A 20873-nucleotide genomic window follows, 5' to 3' on the forward strand; every position below is an offset into this window, starting at 1 on the left:
TAAATACTTCAAGCCAAAAAATGGCTTGTGCATCAATATAAATAAATACATTGATGCGAATATGTTTTGCAACCACTCAACACATTTCATTGCAAAACACAGATATTATTTTTCAAACCAAAAACACTACATAAGCAAAACGAGCAAAATAGGTGATTTCCAAAAGCGCATCTGGTTTTAAAAATTTTTATCTCTCATTACTCAATTAATCAGCAAGAAAGTAATCTTTGACTGTTTGCCATTTATCTTCACAATCAAAACGGATCGAATCGGTAGAAGTTAAGGCTTGAGTCTATTCATAATATGCATCTTTCTTCACCATCTAAGTGTCTCCACAAGTTTTGATGTCCACATCGAGGGCCATGACTCTAGACTTTAGTTGTTTCCCTTCACCAAGCAGAGTCGGCTTATGAGTTTCTCGATTAGCTAACTTAGCTTTTATGATGGTTATGGACTCTTCGAGGGTATCAAATTCAATGCCAAGTTGCAGCAGTCGAGATACATCTTCAGTTCTTTGAGATTGTAGATTATCCCAATGAGTCATGGTAGCATGGAAACTTCCAATGTTTGAAAGACATTTGGTGCATTGTGATGTGGTATTTTGTGCTTTGGTAAAAAGTGTAGGTAAAGATTGTAGTCGCTGTCCTATGGGAGAGTCAACTAAACCAGGGCTTGATCGTAGTACTGCCAAAGAGGCAAGCAACGCATGATAATGAGATTCCTTTAAAGTGAACAAATCTTGTTGGAGAAGCAGTTTGATAATGGAAATTGCAGTGGCTACAAATTCTTCAGTGGGTTGAGCAGGTGCCATTGTCACATCACCAGGCATAGAAGGATTAAGGAAACTGAAATCATGATCATGTTCAAGGACTGAAATGCTACACATCTTAAGACGGCGGAGATTAAGATCCTGAAAGAGTGGGTACCCGGTGAGCCAACTTGTGGCTAAGGGCTTTGATGACTCTTTGTATAAACAATCTTTTGTTTAATATAATTTACACTTTTATTAATGGCAATGACTTTGTCTTTCTTCATATTGTGATATTGTGATATACTATTGTTGTTTTGATAAAGACCTTGAATATACTATAGTGTATGTAAGATGTGGTAGAACATGGAGATGTCTATCATGAAACACATCTTATAGTCACTGTATATTCTAAACTGTTCCTAGTCGATTGAGCCGTCCGATAATAAGGATAAGGATCGCTCAAGCTAGAGACTAGCATTTGCGATGCAGAGTACCACGTTTCATTGGTAGGGAACATAGAGATGTTCAAAGCATGCAAATGGATATTCATATGATGAATGATCGAACTACCCTATCCGGACTTTCCAAGTGGTTATCACTTATCGAGTGGATATAGTCCGCGGTTTTGGTTGTACACCATTAGTCCTTACTACTTGAGACATCATTGAGACTCTATATGCTAGTACTGTGCTTTGACTCGTTTACCGACTCTATTGGGGTCATCAGGTGTCGGGATTGGGTACAGTTACAACACATATAGGAGTCGATGCTTTGTTGTCAAGGATTCACCACATACTTGCGAGTGTGGATATCCTATGCGATCTGAGGAGATATTAGTGTGACGAATCTCTGGCCAGAGTACATGATGTGATTTAAGAAATGGTTTCTTAGTAGCACATGCGATGTCACTATTTGATCTTCAAGATGCATTGCATAGTTATCGAATCTCGAGCGACTCTCGATATGCCAATGGTTGTTGATTCGATCGGGATATTTGGATGAAGGGACCGTACTGTATGCTAACCAAAATCTACTGGTTCTTGTAGGCACTATCAGTGATACCTAGGGAATCATGGGGCGATGTTTCTAGGCGCTCATACCATGATTCGATGGGCAAGTCAAAAATTATTGTTCCGAGTCACAAGGAGTTGTGAGCCCACGGCTAGCTGTATCCCTGAACCATTGAGGGTCACACAATGTAATGGATTTTTAATCCCCGTTGAGATAGTTAAATTTAAAGAGTTAAATTTAATGAACGAAGAAGTTGGACTTCTTATTTAAGAGTAGAGGAGTAAGATTTCCTAAAATGACATAGGGATGGCCATTTTTGGAAATCACTGAATTCGGATTCAGAAAAATTTATCTTGACTTTAAAAGGTGCAGAAATGGTTTCTGTGCACATTGGTGAAATCGGTTTATCAATCGGAGTCACGATGAATTTTATATTAATTTCTGAACATGCGGGCTTTGCTTGTCGGGCCTGAACTTATGACTAATGGGCCCTAAGCTGTTAGTGGCCTACATTATAAATAAGTTATTGCAGTACAGAAATTACACACAACAGGTCACAAGGATTTTTCGAAAACCCTAGTTAATTTTTAAAAGGTGGCCGTCCCCCCTCTCTCCCTCTACTCGAGAAAAATCCAGCCTGTGATTTTGAATTACAGTCTGGTTTAACGGATCAAATTCGTTAATCTCTTCATAGAAAACTTCTGATAGATTTTCTAGTGCAATCTATCAGAGGGATTAAATATCCGTTCGTGGACCTGATTGAAGAACAGTTCGTCCATCAGTTCCAGGGATATACAACAAGAGCAGAGAAATCTGTTGGTGTCCAAAATCTCGATTCGAGATTAAAGGTAAAAATTTTATAATCGTTATTTAATTTTTACACACACAATTTAATCGTAAGGTTGATACCTATTATGGAATCGTTCCATACAAAAATTTTAAACTTCCGCTGCACCGGGTATCAATCCTAATTGATCTGATCGCCGCGTTATCCAATAGTGGTATCAGAGCCAGGTTGCTCAGATCAAGCGATTAAATTAATCGATTGTACAAAAATTTTTTAGGCCTCGGTTTTTGAAACAAAATAAATATTTTAAAAATAAAAATATTTTTTTTTTCCCGGGCAAAAACCCGGGCAGCGATTAGATCGCTGCCCGGGGCAGGGGCAGCGATCGTCGCTGCCCTAGGGGCAGCCGGGCTGCCCGGCCCGGGAATGTCCCGGGCGGCCCGCGAAAAAAATTATTTTAATTTTTAAATTAAATTTTAATATGTTAAAATTCTATTTTTGGTCCTATCGAAAATTGTTTTGATTGGTCCACGAGGCGTCGGATCGAATTGTTCGAGTCCGAAAATTTTAAAATTGATTTTTGGATAAATTTGAATTTTTGGAAAATTTTAATATTTTATCCTTTAATTGAATTTTGAAATTAATTATTTTTGGTACAATTGATGATAAGATATGATCTTATGGATATATTGAGTAAAATATGATTTTATGTATAAAATTGGATTTTATAGATAAAATATGATTTTATTTGATAAAAAGATAAAATATGATTTTATATGTAAAATAAGATTTTATATATGAAATATGATTTTATCCTTTTAAATTTAAATTTAAATTGCCATTGCATGTTATCCAATAAATTAATTTTGAATTAAATGTTATTGGATAAGGATGATCGATTGCCATGACCAATTTTGTAGGTGTATGTTAGGAATTTACATTTGTTTTATTGTTGTTGGTTTTATTAATGGGCCTGGTTTATGGCCCAATATGAATGTCATATGTAATAAAAGTGGGCTTGGTTTATGGCCCGTTTCCACCCCTTAAAAATGTATCCCCTACTTGTCATTGTTATTTATTGTAAATACATTAGATTTAGTGGGAGATCAAGATTTGAAGATGGAGGTGGGCCCAGCAGACAATAAAGACAGAAGAAATGTAAATTGGAAGCAAATGTAATAGGATTGCATTGCATACTGCATATTACCTAGGATTGACTAAGACTCGTGATTGGCAACCACGGGTCGATTAGAAATGGAATCGATCATCCTATATAATATGTGATATTATAGTTGTATGCATGTTTTAGACATAATTGTGTGAATCCGGCAAGCATACAAAATTTTTAAAAAATGATGAGACAAATTTTTATAATTAAAAATCCCTCATTTTAAATATGATTTAAAATTGATATCAAGATAAATAAAGAAAATTTAAATTTGTTTAAATGTTCCTACCTTCCATCAACGATCAATGTATGAGATGCTACCCGCGGATACGGTCCGGCTCATATTATTGGGGGGGCCCGTTCGTCAGAAAGCTGTACATTGGATCGACACATGTTGTAAGTTGGGTGGAACTCCCATGGGATCGGCTCATATTATTGGTGGATCCACATGGCGACCGTCCATCACAACTTAATATTGATGGGTCATCTTGACATGTCACAATAAACGGCGTCATATTATTGGGCCCTTATTGGACATGAGGTAAAAACATGGAGGTTGCTTTGGAAGCAATTGGGCTCTACCTTTTGAAAATTATGGTTGGCTGATATTATTCGGGACCATAAGTTTGTCAATTGGACTCCATGTTCTCACTAAGGAAAACAGTTTCCCGTTTTCACTAGAGGGTAGTGAAATCGTCAAAATAGTGGGAGTGAGATTCATAAAATAAATTTCGCCTATTTTATGTCTTAGTAAATTGCTTAAACAATCACTGATAAATGTCTGTTTCTTTTCAGTATTTCATAAGATGAATTCGCGTAATCCACTTTTCTCGATCCTCGAACAAAATAAGTTGACTGGCGCAAACTATACGGAATGGTTCCGTAAGTTGAAGATTGTCTTGACTTCGGAGAAGATGCTCTACGTGTTAGAAAAATCTCCTCTGAAGGAAGCACCAGCTGACGTAAGTCCGGAGGAGTTAGCCAAGCTTGATACATGGTGGGACCATGATATCAAGACCAAATGCTATATGCAAGCCTCGATGTCTGATGAACTCCAGAGGCGATTTGAGGACACCGTGAATGCTGCTGACATTCACGTTCAACTCAAGGAACTTTTTGGGGCTCAATCGAGGGCTTAAAGGTTCGCTACTGTAAAGGAGCTAATGACGTGTCGCATGCGTGAAGGGACTTCGGTCCGTGATCATGGGGTACGAGTGATTTGGCTCATACAGAAGTTGGTAACCCTTGATTTGGTGTTGGAGCATGAACTCAATGTGGACTTACTACTTCTGTCTCTTCCTTCTTCGTTTGACGGATTTGTGGTAAATTTTAATATGAACAAGATAGAGGCCTCCCTTGAAGAGATGGTCAATATGCTTGTGACATATGAATCCACATTAAAGAAGGATAAACCTGCTTTCTTGGTGGGCTCCTCTTCTTCTGCTAAGAAGGGGCCAAGTACAAAGGGTAAGAAACGTTCTGCCCCACCCAAGAAAATCGAACCCGAGAAGAAGTACAAGACAAAGGCTTCAAACATGGAAAAATCCAAGGATGTTTGCCATTACTGCAAGAAGCCCGGTCATTGGAAGCGTAACTGCAAGGAATATCTAGAGCAGTTGCGAACTGCAAAGGGTATGTTCTATATTGAAATAAATGTTTCACTTAATACTACTTCTTGGGTATTGGATACCGGATGTGGATCTCACATTTGCAATGATTTGCAGGTGATGACAAGAAGTCGCAGGCTTAGGATGGGTGAGACCCAGCTGAGGCTCGGAAATGGTTCCAGAGTTGAAGCAAAAGCCGTGGGAGATGTTTATTTAATTTTGCAGAACGGTTTTAAGTTACTTTTAAGAGATGTTTTATTTGTTCCGGATTTGATTAAAAACATTATTTCAATTTCTATGCTTGATAGAGATGGTTATTCTTGCAATTTTGTGAATGGGATTTGCAATATTTACAAGAATGAATGTTTAATTGGAAATGGACAACTTGAAAACGATCTATACAACTTAAAACTAAAAGACGTTCCAATAAATTATGTTGATAAACCGGCAATAACAAACAAAAGGAAAATAGATAGCCAAAACCCGGCAAACCTTTGGCACGCTAGGCTAGGTCATATTTCCTCAAGGAGGATGAACAAGCTAGTGGGAGAGGGCATGTTTGATATGTCTGATATTAACTCTCTACCTACTTGTGAATCCAGCCTAAAAGGAAAAATGACTAAATCTCCTTTTAAGGGAAAACCTGAGCGTAGTCAAAATCTGTTGGATTTGATCCATACAGATGTTTGTGGTCCATTTAGAGTTGGGACTCAATATGGCCACACCTACTTCATTACCTTTACCGATGATTATTCAAGGTATGGGTATTTATATTTAATGAAATATAAGTCTGAAGCATTTGAAAAGTTCAAAGAATTCAAGGCTGAAGTAGAAAACAAGCTAGGTAAAAGTATTAAAGCACTTCGATCGGATCGAGGTGGAGAATACTTGAGTACCGAGTTTTTGGACTATCTAAAAGAGAATGGGATTCTCTCTCAGTGAACTCCTCCTATGACACCACAGCTGAATGGTGTATCGGAGCGTCGTAATCGAACTTTGTTGGACATGGTTCGATCCATGATGAGCTTCACTGAGCTTCCACCTTCGTTTTGGGGCTATGCGCTTGAAACGGCGGTATTTTTGTTGAACAACGTCCACACTAAAGCAGTGGACAAAACACCATACGAGTTATGGAATGGCAAAACTCCTAAGTATTCGTACTTGAGGATTTGGGGATGTCCTGCTTACGTGAAGCGGACAGTGGGAGATAAGTTGGATAGTCGATCCAGCTTATGTTATTTTGTAGGGTATCCGAAGAATTCAATCGGATATTATTTCTATTATCCTGCTGAAACAAAGGTGTTTGTTTCAAGGAATGCCACCTTCTTGGAGAAGGAGTTCTTATTGGATAAGAAAGGTGAGATGATGGAACTCGAAGAAATTCGAGAAGAACCCGAAATACAAAATAACGATCCTACACCTCAGGAACCATTGCTGGACACGCCTATACCTAGAAGATCCGAGAGGACTTCTAGACCTCCTATTCGATATGGTCTTCTTCTTGAAGGGGATCAAGATGAACCCGATGTTGGATGTGATCCAAGAAACTTCAAGGAAGCAATTTCTGATGCGGATTCAAATTTATGGCTTAAAGCTATGCAGTCGGAGATAGATTCGATGCATACAAACCAAGTTTGGTCTTTAGTAGATCCTCCCGATGGAATTGTTCCAATAGGGTGTAAATGGATCTACAAGAGAAAGCTTGGGCCTGATGGTAAGGTATTGACCTACAAGGCGCGATTGGTGGCGAAAGGTTATACTCAAAGACAAGGAGTTGACTATGATGAAACCTTTTCACCAGTTGCAATGTTCAAGTCCATAAGAATCCTTATTGCCATAGCTGCTTGGTATGACTATGAGATATGGCAAATGGATGTGAAGACTGCTTTTCTTAATGGAGACATTAAGGAAGAAATCTATATGAAGCAGCCTGAGGGGTACACATCCATGGGAAGCGAGCATAAGGTATGCAAGCTTCAGAGATCAATTTATGGTCTAAAACAAGCATCAAGAAGTTGGAACCAGAAATTTGATGAAACAATAAAGGATTTTGGTTTCATCAAGAACCCGGAGGAACCATGCGTGTACAAGAAAGTAGTTAAGGATGCTGTGACATTCTTAGTACTTTATGTTGATGACATCCTACTCATTAGGAATGATGTAGGGATGTTGCAGTCAACAAAGATATGGTTATCAGGTAGATTCTCGATGAAGGATTTGGGTGAGGCATCCTATATTCTAGGGATACAGATCTATAGAGGTAGATCTAAGAGAATGATAGGACTCACTCAATCAACCTACATCAACACCATATTGAAACGGTTTTCAATGGATGGGTCCAAGAGAGGACATCTACCCATGTGTCATGGAGTTTCTCTATCCAAGTCTATGTGTCCTAAGACTGAAGAAGAGATAGAGAAAATGACACATGTACCATATGCGTCAGCCATAGGTAGTATCATGTATGGGATGATATCTACCAGACCGGATGTAGCATTTGCTCTGAGTGTCACGAGCAGATATCAAGCTAATCCTGGTCAAATGCATTGGAAAGCCGTGAAGGACATTCTTAAGTACTTACGAAGGACTAAGAATATGTTCATGGTATATGGAGGAAGAGAACTAAAATTGGAAGGCTATACCGACTCTAGCTTCCAAAGTGACGTGGATGACTCGAAGTCAACCTCTGGATTTGTGTTCATGCTCAATGGCGGTGCTGTCACTTGGAAGAGTTCCAAGCAGGACACCACAGCGGATTCCACCACTGAGGCTGAATACATTGCAGCATCAGCTGCTGCTAAAGAGGCCGTTTGGATCAGGAATTTCGTCCAAGAGTTGGGCGTCATTCCTGAAGTTGTTGGTCCAGTCCCGGTGTACTGTGACAACACGGGTGCCGTTGCTCAGGCAAAGGAACCAAGGTCTCATCAAAGATCCAAACACGTACTGAGGAAATACCACATCATCCGGGAGATTGTGGAAAGAGGAGACATCACTGTCGAAAGAGTGGCCTCTGCAGAAAATATCGCTGATCCACTTACTAAGCCCTTGCCAGGACCATTATTTGACAAACATCGCGAAGCAATGGGTCTACGTAGTATGACTAGTTGGCTTTAGGGCAAGTGGGAGATTGAAAAAGTGGGTGCCCGGTGAGCCAACTTGTGGCTAAGGGCTTTGATGACTCTTTGTATAAACAATCTTTTGTTTAATATAATTTACACTTTTATTAATGGCAATGACTTTGTCTTTCTTCATATTGTGATATTGTGATATACTATTGTTGTTTTGATAAAGACCTTGAATATACTGTAGTGTATGTAAGATGTGGTAGAACATGGAGATGTCTATCATGAAACACATCTTATAGTCACTGTATATTCTAAACTGTTCCTAGTCGATTGAGCCATCCGATAATAAGGATAAGGATCGCTCGAGCTAGAGACTAGCATTTGCGATGCAGAGTACCACGTTTCATTGGTAGGGAACATAGAGATGTTCAAAGCATGCAAATGGATATTCATATGATGAATGATCGAACTACCCTATCCGGACTTTCCAAGTGGTTATCACTTATCGAGTGGATATAGTCCGCGGTTTTGGTTGTACACCATTAGTCCTTACTACTTGAGACATCATTGAGACTCTATATGCTAGTACTGTGCTTTGACTCGTTTACCGACTCTATTGGGGTCATCAGGTGTCGGGATTGGGTACAGTTACAAAACATATAGGAGTCGATGCTTTGTTGTCAAGGATTCACCACATACTTGCGAGTGTGGATATCCTATGCGATCTGAGGAGATATTAGTATGACGAATCTCTGGCCAGAGTACATGATGTGATTTAAGAAATGGTTTCTTAGTAGCACATGCGATGTCACTATTTGATCTTCAAGATGCATTGCATAGTTATCGAATCTCGAGCGACTCTCGATATACCAATGGTTGTTGATTCGATCGGGATATTTGGATGAAGGGACCGTACTGTACGCTAACCAAAATCTACTGGTTCTTGTAGGCACTATCAGTGATACCTAGGGAATCATGGGGCGATGTTGCTAGGCGCTCATACCATGATTCGATGGGCAAGTCGAAAATTGTTGTTTCGAGTCACAAGGAGTTGTGAGCCCACGGCTAGCTGTATCCCTGAACCATTGAGGGTCACACAGTGTAATGGATTTTTAATCCCCGTTGAGATAGTTAAATTTAAAGAGTTAAATTTAATGAACGAAGAAGTTGGACTTCTTATTTAAGAGTAGAGGAGTAAGATTTCCTAAAATGACATAGGGATGGCCATTTTTGGAAATCACTGAATTCGGATTCAGAAAAATTTATCTTGACTTTAAAAGGTGCAGAAATGGTTTCTGTGCACATTGGTGAAATCGGTTTATCAATCGGAGTCACGATGAATTTTATATTAATTTTTGAACATGCGGGCTTTGCTTGTCGGGCCTGAACTTATGACTAATGGGCCCTAAGCTGTTAGTGGCCTACATTATAAATAAGTTATTGCAGTACAGAAATTACACACAACAGGTCACAAGGATTTTTCGAAAACCCTAGTTAATTTTTAAAGGGTGGCCGTCCCCCCTCTCTCCCTCTACTCGAGAAAAATCCAGCCTGTGATTTTGAATTACAGTCTGGTTTAACGGATCAAATTCGTTAATCTCTTCATAGAAAACTTCTAATAGATTTTCTAGTGCAATCTATCAGAGGGATTAAATATCCGTTCGTGGACCTGATTGAAGAACAGTTCGTCCATCAGTTCCAGGGATATACAACAAGAGCAGAGAAATCTGTTGGTGTCCAAAATCTCGATTCGAGATTAAAGGTTAAAATTTTATAATCGTTATTTAATTTTTACACACACAATTTAATCGTAAGGTTGATACCTATTATGGAATCGTTCCATACAAAAATTTTAAACTTCCGCTGCACCGGGTATCAATCCTAATTGATCTGATCGCCGTGTTATCCAACAGATCCTGTAGGCACCATAAAGGATATATTATTTCTAGTTTAAGATTGAAAAGAATCAAAAATCCATTACCTCGGGCATAAACAATGCAGGAGTGATGCTTGGTTAGGGAAAAATCCCCTGTGTTCTAGTCTAATGTATAAAGGTTGTCATGGGTTGTCGTTGCAAGGGAAGAGAGAGTTGTGTTGTCAGAATTATTGTTCTTCAAACATAGAGGGGCTGTGATTATAGGTTTTTTGCGGTACCCATGGTTAAAACTTTGGAAGTAGGGGTTGGAATTGCCTTCACATCAAATCAGATAGGATCTTTATTCTTTTTTTTTTGATTTTCCTTTCCGAGTATCAAGTGACGCCAAAGAAAACATCTGTTAGGGACTGAGGAAGCAATGGTGAAATGTCATCAATTATGATGATAACAGTTGCACGAGGGTTGGAAGGTTGAGATTTCATCCTCCAAAGTCTAGAGCCTTTTCTTACCTTGATTGGCGTAGAATGTTCTGGAGTGGGAAGAGAAGTCATCTTCAGTTTCTTGGGTGCTTTTCCATCTCTCAATTTTATTTGAGTTAATCATGTAAATAATCTGACCAAGTATGGGATAATATGCAAGGATGTTATGCAAAGCAATTACATAGGGATCATACCAATGGAAGATAGAAGATCCTTTGTTACAACGTCATATCATTTAGCCCACCAGAATTTGAATAGCAGAGTCTATTTTTGGGCAACGTCTAACCCCACAGGACAGACGTAATCCGAGACCAAGTTACATAAGAATGGATGAAATCTACTGAAAATCTATAGTGGAGAAAGTCATTCCAATCATCACCGTTCAACAAACCACGAAGGTAACACTGTGTAATTGGGATAACCGGGAAATAATCGAATTGTCGAGCAAACAACATGGGGTTGTAAAACTCTCATGACATCTTTTCATGGTCACTGGAAATGCACCCCCTACAATTAAAAAACGAGGATGAAGGCAGATGATGCAGAGTTCGTTTGTTATGTATTCTAATTTGAGATTACCACCGTCCATGAAGAAGTGACCCAAGGGAAAACTGATTCACTCAAGGTAACGCGGAACACTAGAAAAGCATCAGGACTGATCGAGTCAACAATAGAGATCACTTTAGTTTCTGATAGTTCTGTAGTGCATTGAATAAGAGTGAAGCTATCATAAGCATCTATAGATAGAAAAGAATGATGACAAAGATGTTCAAAGCAAGAAAATAACCACAATTGCAAGAACGAAAGTGAACCATGTAACTTGGATAAGGGAAATTTATTCACACTCTTGTTCATCCGAGAATTTTCCTAATTTGTTCAAAGGACTATTTCTAGAAAAATCAAACCTATTCAAATATTGAAGAACTAATCTTTCGTAATTCTAATCAAATTTGAATGCATGAATAACTATGAAAATTCAGTAAATACCTAAACCGCATAATGAAACCGAATTCTATTTCTAGTCGGTTTTACACTATGTTGAATATCGAAGTGATCAAAACCAAAACCACCTCTGTCGAATTGGAATCAATTAACATGAAAGCAAATAACTGGCCAGAAAATTGACAAGACAAATATAAATTCGATAAACAATAAAATCAAATCAAGTCTGAAAATCTCAAATAAACAAACGAGTTTCTACATAAATTATCTGGCCCAATCACGTGGACTTGATCGAAGAAAAACTACTACTCACTAATAAACATGATTAAACAAACCAAGTCTAAAGTCATAAAATAAAAATACTAGAGAAGAAGAAAATCTGAAGAATTGTTCCACAGCCGCCGTCAGTCTTCGTGCGTAATCAAAAAGACAAAAAGTCCTCCAAAAGATAATAAAATTTCTATTTATAGGTCCGCACCAATTAGAATCCTCGTGACCTAGAAATTCTCGAACACATGCGCCCCCGAACATGCACGCGCACGCCTGGCACAGCTCGCGTGTGTGCAACTTAATCAAGCAGTGGCCTCGTAAACGCCTCGCGTGTGCGCGAGGAAGAAGCTCGCGCGCGCGCGGCTTCCCTCAAAGTCTCTGTCTATTCCTTCTGCGCGCACGCGGGGTAGGAACTTGCCCGCGCGCGCCTTGGCTTTGAAGGCTCTGGAAGTTAACACTCCGCACGCGCGAGGAGTTGATCTCGCGCGCGCGCGCCTTGTATGCACAGTTGCTTCTTCAAAACTCCAATTTCCTACAAAATTCAACCAGGAGAGTAAAATACATGCACATAAAATAAAACACCAACAAAACTCACAAAAATAAAATAAATGCATGCAAAATAAATATAAAATGACATAAAATAAAGCATACTAAACACACTTATCAATACCCCCATACTTAAATCTTGCTCGCCCTCGAGTAAGACATGCAAAAAACACAATGCAATAACACAAGTATGAATAAATCATGCTCAAGATAGCCTCAGACGAGTTCTAATTCAATTTCCCAAAAAATAAAACAACATTCGATTGTCCACAATACACTGTCAGTTGAACGCAAACGTGTGTGTGTGCCATGTTATTCCAGTTCATGCAACTTCAAAAGAATCCATCCTAAGAATGTTTAGGGACCTATGACAATTCAATGCAAGTATCATAATCTAGTACTCTCAACAATCCCAAACACAAAAATGCACTTTCTTGAAATTTACACATGCCTCTTGATTTTGCAATTAATTTCCAAATGCCCCAATAATTATCCGCAGACTTAGCTATAACTAAGATATGACTAGAATTTCAATCCCCTTGTCTATAGCCCGGATGGAGCTACAATCCCATTTAGCCCGCAACTTAGCTATGGCGCAATGATTAGGATTTCAATCATTGTCCAAGCTCGGATGGAAACGCTATTTTAAAAATTTTCAAATTTTGATAACCCCATTGAATCCGCAAACTTAGTCAATAACAAGGGATTAGGATTTCAATTCCTCACTCATAATCCGGATGGAGTTTACTTACGCTTACAACTCAAGTAAAAAATTTTAAAGGTACACCCAAAATTATGCATCCAATGTCCAACAACTATCAAGAATCCAAAACACTATTATGATCAACAAGCATCTATTGCCGTGTAATGGTAAAAAAAACACGGATTTCATCAATTACTTTGCTACACTACACCGGTCTAACATGCGTGCTTAATATTATTCACGAGTCAACTGACAGCTTTTCATGTGCAATCAAAAGAAAAAATTTTCCAACACAAATTTTATTTTCCACTCAATCATCATTGGCTAACATATTTCATTCAACTTGCATTGACAATACATACAACAACAAAATGATATGCATGATTACGAACAAAACACAAACCGAATGATATGCAACAGAATGAACACAAAACACGATACAAAACACTAAACACCCCCCATACTTATCTAAAGCATTGCCCTCAATGCTTCAGAATAAATAAATGACAACAGAAACAAATGCAAATGCAACAAAAAGTGAAACAAAAAGACTCCCCTGGTGACTATTCATCCTCTTCTTCTGGAATGGAGGGATCCTGTGGTGCGACTGGAGCAAACTGGGGTGGCATGTAAGACTGGAACGGAAATGGAGGTGGATAATGAGGTGCCGCTCGGAAGCCAGATGTATCAAGTCCTAACTGCGTCGCCATGCTGCGCATCATGTCTTCCACATCCTGAGCGGTGCGACGAGAAGGAGTGGGCTGAGGCGGTGGATAAATTCTAGAGGAGATCCCATCCTGATGTTGGCCGCTATAAAATTCTAAATTATGCTTCTCTTGCTTGGAAGTGGCAAGCTTCTCATCCACGGTCTTGAAAGGCGGGAGCCACTCCTCATCGGGACTAATCTGCACACCCGCCTGGCGACAAAGGGCGGTGATGGTGTGGGGAAAGTAGAGGCCCACCGTCGAAGTCCGCATCGAATAAATGATGACATCGTGGACAAGAGTGCCCACATCAATCGGCCACTGCTTTGTGATGGCATACACAAAAATCGCCCTATCTACCCGCACGTCAACTGTGTGGAGCACTAGTAAAAGTCGTCGGGCTATGAAAGCATACCACAAATCCGGCTCAAGCTTCAAAAAATGCTCCGGAAAATGAGTGAACTGGAGAGGGTCGTGCCACTGTACACCCGCATAACACATCTCTCTCAAAATTAAATTATAGTCCAGATTCGCCTTAAAATTCCTAAACTTGCTATCATCAATAACAGGAGTGTCAAACAACCTATTCAAGGTCTCAACATCAAACGACACAAGTTTTCCTCGGACGAAAGCCGTAGAATCATCTCGGGCAGGGGCATTAGCATAAAATTCCCGAACCACTGGCACAATGGCGAGTTCGGGAACTTGGAAAAATACGGTCCATTTTCGCTTAATAACCCCCAAAGCAACAAATTCATTACAATCCAGAGATACTCCACGCTCAGCAATTGGATTACGATTTAGTCTAGCATGTTCATAACTCTCTTGGGCCTCCCGAGAGACGAATCGATTGGAGTGTGCATCGGATGTAGATGAGCTAGCGACGGCAGGTCCGGACGAACGGAATTGTTTGGCTGGCATGGTGATGGTCGATCAGAACAGAGGCGGCGATCGGTGGCGGCGGCGTGGCGGTGAGGTGCAAGAAATAAGAGGATTCTTAAAGAAATTGGCGGACCCAAACTTGAATTGCGATGATAAACTCCAAAAATCTGCAAAATACGGGCAAGTGTGTCAAGAATTTATGGAGGAATTGGAGAGTAGGGAATTGGGGATTTAGGGTTTATGGTAGAGAAGGGGAAGATGAAGAGGAATAGAGAAAGAAAAGAAGAGGAGCCCGTTTTTTGTTTTATTTTTTTTCGTCTGCGCCTCTCGCGCGCGCGCGAGAGGGAGTCTCACACGCTCGCGAGACTGAAATTGCGATCTCTTTGGAATGTTGTGTTGCACGCGCGCGAGGATTCCGCTTTGTGATCCATTGGCTTAAGAACCTGCGCGCGCGCAAGGAAGGGACCTCGCGCGTGCGCAGTGTAATCAAACAGTAACTTCCGGCGTGCAAAAGAAAAGTAGCTAACATTAAACGAAGAAAACGAAAATTAAAAACGAAACCAAAATGAAATGAAATTAAACAAATTAAACTTTAAAAAAATAAATACTGGGTTGCCTCCCAGCCAGCGCTAAATTTATAGTCTATAGCCCGACTGTTCTCCCTTTAGTGGCAACATTCATGGTGGCTTATCCCCCGACTTGGAAAAAGTCAGATTAGTCTTGCATTTGCATGCTACATCACTATAGAACATTTGCACTGGACTAATTTCTGCGGAGATCTAAACCTTCTGACCTTCATCACCTATAGCATGAACCACATCAATAAATTTGACAACATAGCAAGATTTTAAATTTGGGCTATCATTAGCCAACTTAAGCATATTAAACACCACTTGCTCATTATTTAGTCTCAATATTAACTCTCCTTTCTCAACATCAACTAACGCCCTACTCATGGATAAAAACGGACGCCCTAAAATCAGAGGCACTTCACAATCTGCATTCATGTCAAGAATAACAAAATCAATTGGATAAATAAACTTATCAATCTTGACTAGAACATTCTCAACTATCCCTCTTGGGTATTTACTAGATCCATCAGCAAATTTTAGAGAAATATTTGTCGGTTCAATGTTGCATATACCCAGTTTCTTAGCAAGTGCATGAGATATCAAATTTATACTCGATCCTAAGTCACACAAAACATTATTGACTGAGAATTTTCCAATATGACAAGGTATGGAGAAACTCTCTGGATCATGAAATTTTTGTGAGAGTTCCTTCTGAAGCACAGTCGAGCACTCCTCATTCAGTGTAACATGTGTCAGATCATTCAGCTTCTTTTTATTTCTTAGCAAGTCCTTTAGAAATTTGGCATAGTTCGGCATCTGAGACAATGCATATGCAAAAGGTATGTTAATATGTAGTTTTTTGAAAATTTCAAGAAACTTTTTAAATTGAGAATCAAATAACAGTTGCTTAAATGTAGTGTAGAAATATCAACCTTATCATTAACTTCATATTTTGAAGTCTTACCTTTCTTACCTGCCTTTGAGGAATTTTCAGCATGCATATCCTCCTTGGGCTCTAAATTTTTTTGCTCTTCCATCATCTTCTCTTCGTCCAATTGCTGCTCCTCAGACTGTGCTCGGGACACGACCATAATAGCATTCACGCCCCTTGGATTTGGTTCAGTGTTGCTAGGCAACGATCCAGTAGGACGAGTCGAGAGTTGGGTTGCTATCTGAGCCATCTGAGTTTCTAACTTCTGCAGCATTGCCTCTTGATTTTGTAGACGAGTCTCAGTACCAGCTACATATTTCATCATGATTTTTTCAAAGGAAGGCTTCTTCTTGACTGGATTCAATTTATTAGCTGTATGATCTGCAGCTTTCCATGAGAAGTTTGGATGGTTCTTCCAGCCAAGATTGTAAGTATTGCTGTAGGGATTGTACTGATGTCTCCCTTGATTTCCCATAAAATTCGATGCATCCACTTTGAATACTTGCTGTTCGTCGGGCTGTTGAGCTGGCGCTAGATTGGCTGAAGTTGTCTGCATAACTGCCATCTGATGAGTAAGAGCATCGATCTTGGCATTCAGTGCTATTAGTGCATCGACTTCTAGTACTCCAGCTTTTTTCTCCTTTTTATCATCTGGCCATCCAATGTTGCTTTCAGCTATATTTCCAATGATTTCCCATGCCTCAGCTGGTGTCTTCCTGAATAGGCTTCCGTTAGCAGCAGCATCCAACATTGATCGAACAGACTGATCCGCCCCATTGTAGAAGGTCTGAGTCTACTGGCTCTGAGTAAGATTATGTTGAGGACACATCCTTAACATCTTCTTGAATCGGGTCCAAGCCGCATGTAGAGATTCAGCTTCCTTCTGCCTGAATGAGATGATGTCAGAAAACAGTTTAGCCATCTTCGTGGGAGGGAAATACTTATTCAGAAAGGTCTGAACAAGTTGATGTCATGTAGTAATTGAACCAGCAGGCAAGTAATCTAGCCACTCAACAGCTTCTCCTTGTAGAGAGAATGGGAATAACCGCAGTCGCACTGCATCAGATGTTATCCCATTCACCTTGAAGGTGTCGCAGATCGACAAAAAACGCTTCAGATGAGCGTAGGGGTCTTCCACAGATGTACCCCCAAACCTAGCTTGCAATTGGATCAGCTGAATAGTAGAGGGTTTTAGCTCAAAATTTTTGCCTCAACAGCGGGGTGAACTATGCTAGATCCATAACCTTCAACTGGCGGCCTAATAATATCCCAAACAGTACGGTTGTCCGCCATCTCTACTTCAAATTCCGATTCTGACTCTAATTCAATATTGATAGATTTCTTGGCTTTTCGGATCCTGCTAAGCGTGCATTCGATCTCCAAATCAAGTGGTAGTAATTTTCTTGATCGAATGCTATGCATGCACAAAAGAAGGTACCTGAAAAACACCAAGAAATTATAATCAGAATTTAAGAAAATAAATAACGTCTAATCTCAAAAGAAATAAAAATTTTGATATCGAACAGTCCCCGGCAACGGCGCCAAAAACTTGACCGGCTAAATCGGTATGATTAAAAAATCAACTGACAAGCGCACCAGGTCAAATTATAATATAGTGGACAAATGTCCAGATGTCGAACCCACAGGGACTGTATATATATGAATACCAAAATATATTTATTTTTACTTAATCTAGACTAATCAAAAAGAAGGATTTCAGATTTTAAACTATTAATAATTAAAAATTGCAATAAAAATAAAATTAATTAAAACGCAACAAAAATTTGGTTTAATTCAAATATGGAAAAAATTCGATCAAGGACTCACGTAGGTACCAGACAATTCATGTAATAATCAGTCGATCTAAGACATCAGACTTAATCTTAATTCACAGGAATTTTCCTAATTTGTTCAAAGGACTATTTCTAGAACAATCAAACCTATTCAAATATTGACGAACTAATCTTTCGTAATTCTAATCAAATTTTAATGCACGAAAAACTATGAAAATTCAGTAAACACCTAAACCGCATAATGAAACCGAATTCTATTTCTAGTCGGTTTTACACTATGTTGAATATCAAAGTGATCAAAACCGAAACCTCATCTGTCGAATTGGAATCAATTAACATGCAAGCAAATAATGGCCAGGAAATTCACAAGACAAATATAAATTCGATAAACAATAAAATCAAATCAAGTCTGAAAATCTCAAATAAACAAACGAGTTTCTACATAAATTGTCTGGCCCTTTCACGTGGCCTTTATCGAAGAAAAACTACTACTTACTAATAAACATGATTAAACAAACCAAGTCTAAAGTCATAAAATAAAAAATACTAGAGTAGAAGAAAATTTGAAGAATTGTTCCACAGCCGCCGTCAGCCTTCGTGCGTAATCAAAAAGACAAAAAGTCCTCCAAAAGATAATAAAATTTCTATTTATAGGTCCGCACCAATTAGAATCCTCGTGACGTAGAAATTCTCGAACACATGCGCCTCCAAACACGCGCGCGCGCACCTGGCACAGCTCGCGCGCGCGCAACTTAATCAAGCAGTGGCCTCGTAAACGCCGCTCGCGCGCGCGCGGCTTCCCTCAAAGTCTCTTTTTATTCCTTCTGCGCGTGCGCGGGGTAGGAACTCGCTTGTACGCGCCTTGGATTTGAAGGCTCTGGAAGTTAACACTGCGCACACGCGAGGAGTTGATCTCGCGCGTGCGCGCCTTGTATGCACAGTTGCTTCTTCAAAACTCCAATTTCCTACAAAATTCAATCAGGAGAGTAAAATACATGCACATAAAATAAAATACCAACAAAACTCACAAAAATAAAATAAATGCATGCAAAATAACTATAAAATGACATAAAAGAAAGCATACTAAATACACTTATCAAAAAACAAAGAAGTTCCCACATGAAACCCAGAATCGTAGCACTCCTTTTAACAAAGGACTATAAAGATTCAGGGGTTGGGTAGTGAGCCTAATGATATGAAGTAAACCTTGTTTTTCCCAGGAAATACCAAAATAGGGTGCAAGTTTATCAACCCAATCCTCCCAAATTTTAATAAAACAATGCCAAGATTTGAATCTAACCGCTTTACCGAAAGGAAGAACATGGCCAGAAGGCACGAGTGAAGCAACCGTTAGATGATGAAAGGGTAGCAAACTCTCTAAAGCGTCAGAAAGTGGTTCTTGATCCATATAAGGGGGTTTCAATGATGGCCATTAAGCTTTCAATGTAGCCAGGTTAGCTTTCGAGATAACCCAGTGGCCTGTGTTCACCACCATGAGGTAAGCAACAGACAATGAATAATGAGACATGAAAGTTGATCAAGGAACGAAACTCATACCCGATGAGATCAATACTAGCTAATGGAGTTTGGTCGATACCAGAAGCACGAAAACCCTTTGCCATGATTAGACCAAAGATGTGATGGAATGGAATATACTGTTCAAGCTTACTAACGAAATGTGGAAGAACCAAACCCCCGAGGGTTAGAGTTGTGAAATAGAGCAGGGAACTGGAGACGAAACCCTAGAAGATGGCCAAATAAATAACAGCAATGATGGTGAGAAGATCGTGGGCTGAAGATCATGGATGGAAGATCGTGGCTAATAAATGCAATGAGGGTGAAGGTATGAATAAGGGATAGCAGGCAGAAAGGAGGTCTCTTGGAAAAAATCTTCAACATGAAAAAAACCCATATGCAAAAGATCATCTATTTAAATTATTGTGTTTCAATATTACCATATTTCCACTTTGTAAATATGTTTTAATTAGTGATGTTTTATCCGATTAGCAACTATATATAATATGAATTAGTTTGTCAATTTGAATCAATTCTCGTTTCCTTTCCTTTCGAATTGTTCTTGTTATAATCTTTTGTTGGCATTGTCATTGAAACTGCTACCAAAGGTGGATTTTTGAAATTCATAAGAGTTTGAAAGAAGTTAAAAATCGTCAAATAACACGTGCAAGTGCTCAGGGACAGAGCTAGAATTTTTAAGTGAGGGGGCGAATTTAGATTATGTAATTATTGATTATTAAAAAATTTAAAATATATATATACATAATAATATAAAAAATAATTTTGAACTCATATCATTGAGAAAAGTTTATTAAAATTTTGAAAAAAAAAACTGAATTTCTTATAAAGAAGTTTAAAATAAAAATTAAACATATGCTTTATATTAAATTATGTAAAAGTTAAAAACAATTGTTTCAATGTTTTTCAATATTTAAAATATTAAAATTATAACTTTAATCACTCCAAAGAAAATATTTAACATGTAGATTAAAAATTAAAATAATATGTAATTTTTTTTATTTACATGTCTATTATATTTAGATAAATTATTATACTTAAATTTTTTTTATATAAAATTTCAAACTAAGTAGTGATTAAATTTATTATGAAATTTTGAATAAAATATGCATAAGTGTAATATCAACAAATAAATGTTAAAACATAACTCTTCCATATTTAATTACAAATTTAACACCTAAAACTCCACGTTCTATTAAAGTTAAAATTGAAATAGTTAAATTAATCTAATTAATATATCTATGACATACTAA

At 38.6% G+C, this 20873-nt stretch overlaps 1 long non-coding RNA gene across 3 annotated transcripts; it reads right to left on the reverse strand.

Annotated features, from left to right (window-relative positions):
• Positions 1 to 111: 111 nt before the first annotated feature.
• Positions 112 to 19842, reverse strand: LOC140883352 (uncharacterized). Of its 3 annotated transcripts, XR_012150382.1 has the most exons (5): positions 19645 to 19842; positions 19388 to 19566; positions 10775 to 11251; positions 10371 to 10672; positions 112 to 910 (listed from the first exon to the last, which is right to left on the reverse strand). It is a non-coding gene; the product is annotated as an uncharacterized lncRNA (long non-coding RNA). The 3 variants fall into 3 exon arrangements; XR_012150383.1 differs by lacking the exon at positions 19388 to 19566; XR_012150381.1 differs by having other exon boundaries at positions 19388 to 19842.
• Between the last annotated feature and the right edge of the window lie 1031 nt (positions 19843 to 20873).

This window comes from Henckelia pumila, chromosome 2 (assembly GCF_033568475.1).
Source record: "Henckelia pumila isolate YLH828 chromosome 2, ASM3356847v2, whole genome shotgun sequence".
In the NCBI taxonomy this organism is placed as follows: domain Eukaryota; kingdom Viridiplantae; phylum Streptophyta; class Magnoliopsida; order Lamiales; family Gesneriaceae; genus Henckelia; species Henckelia pumila.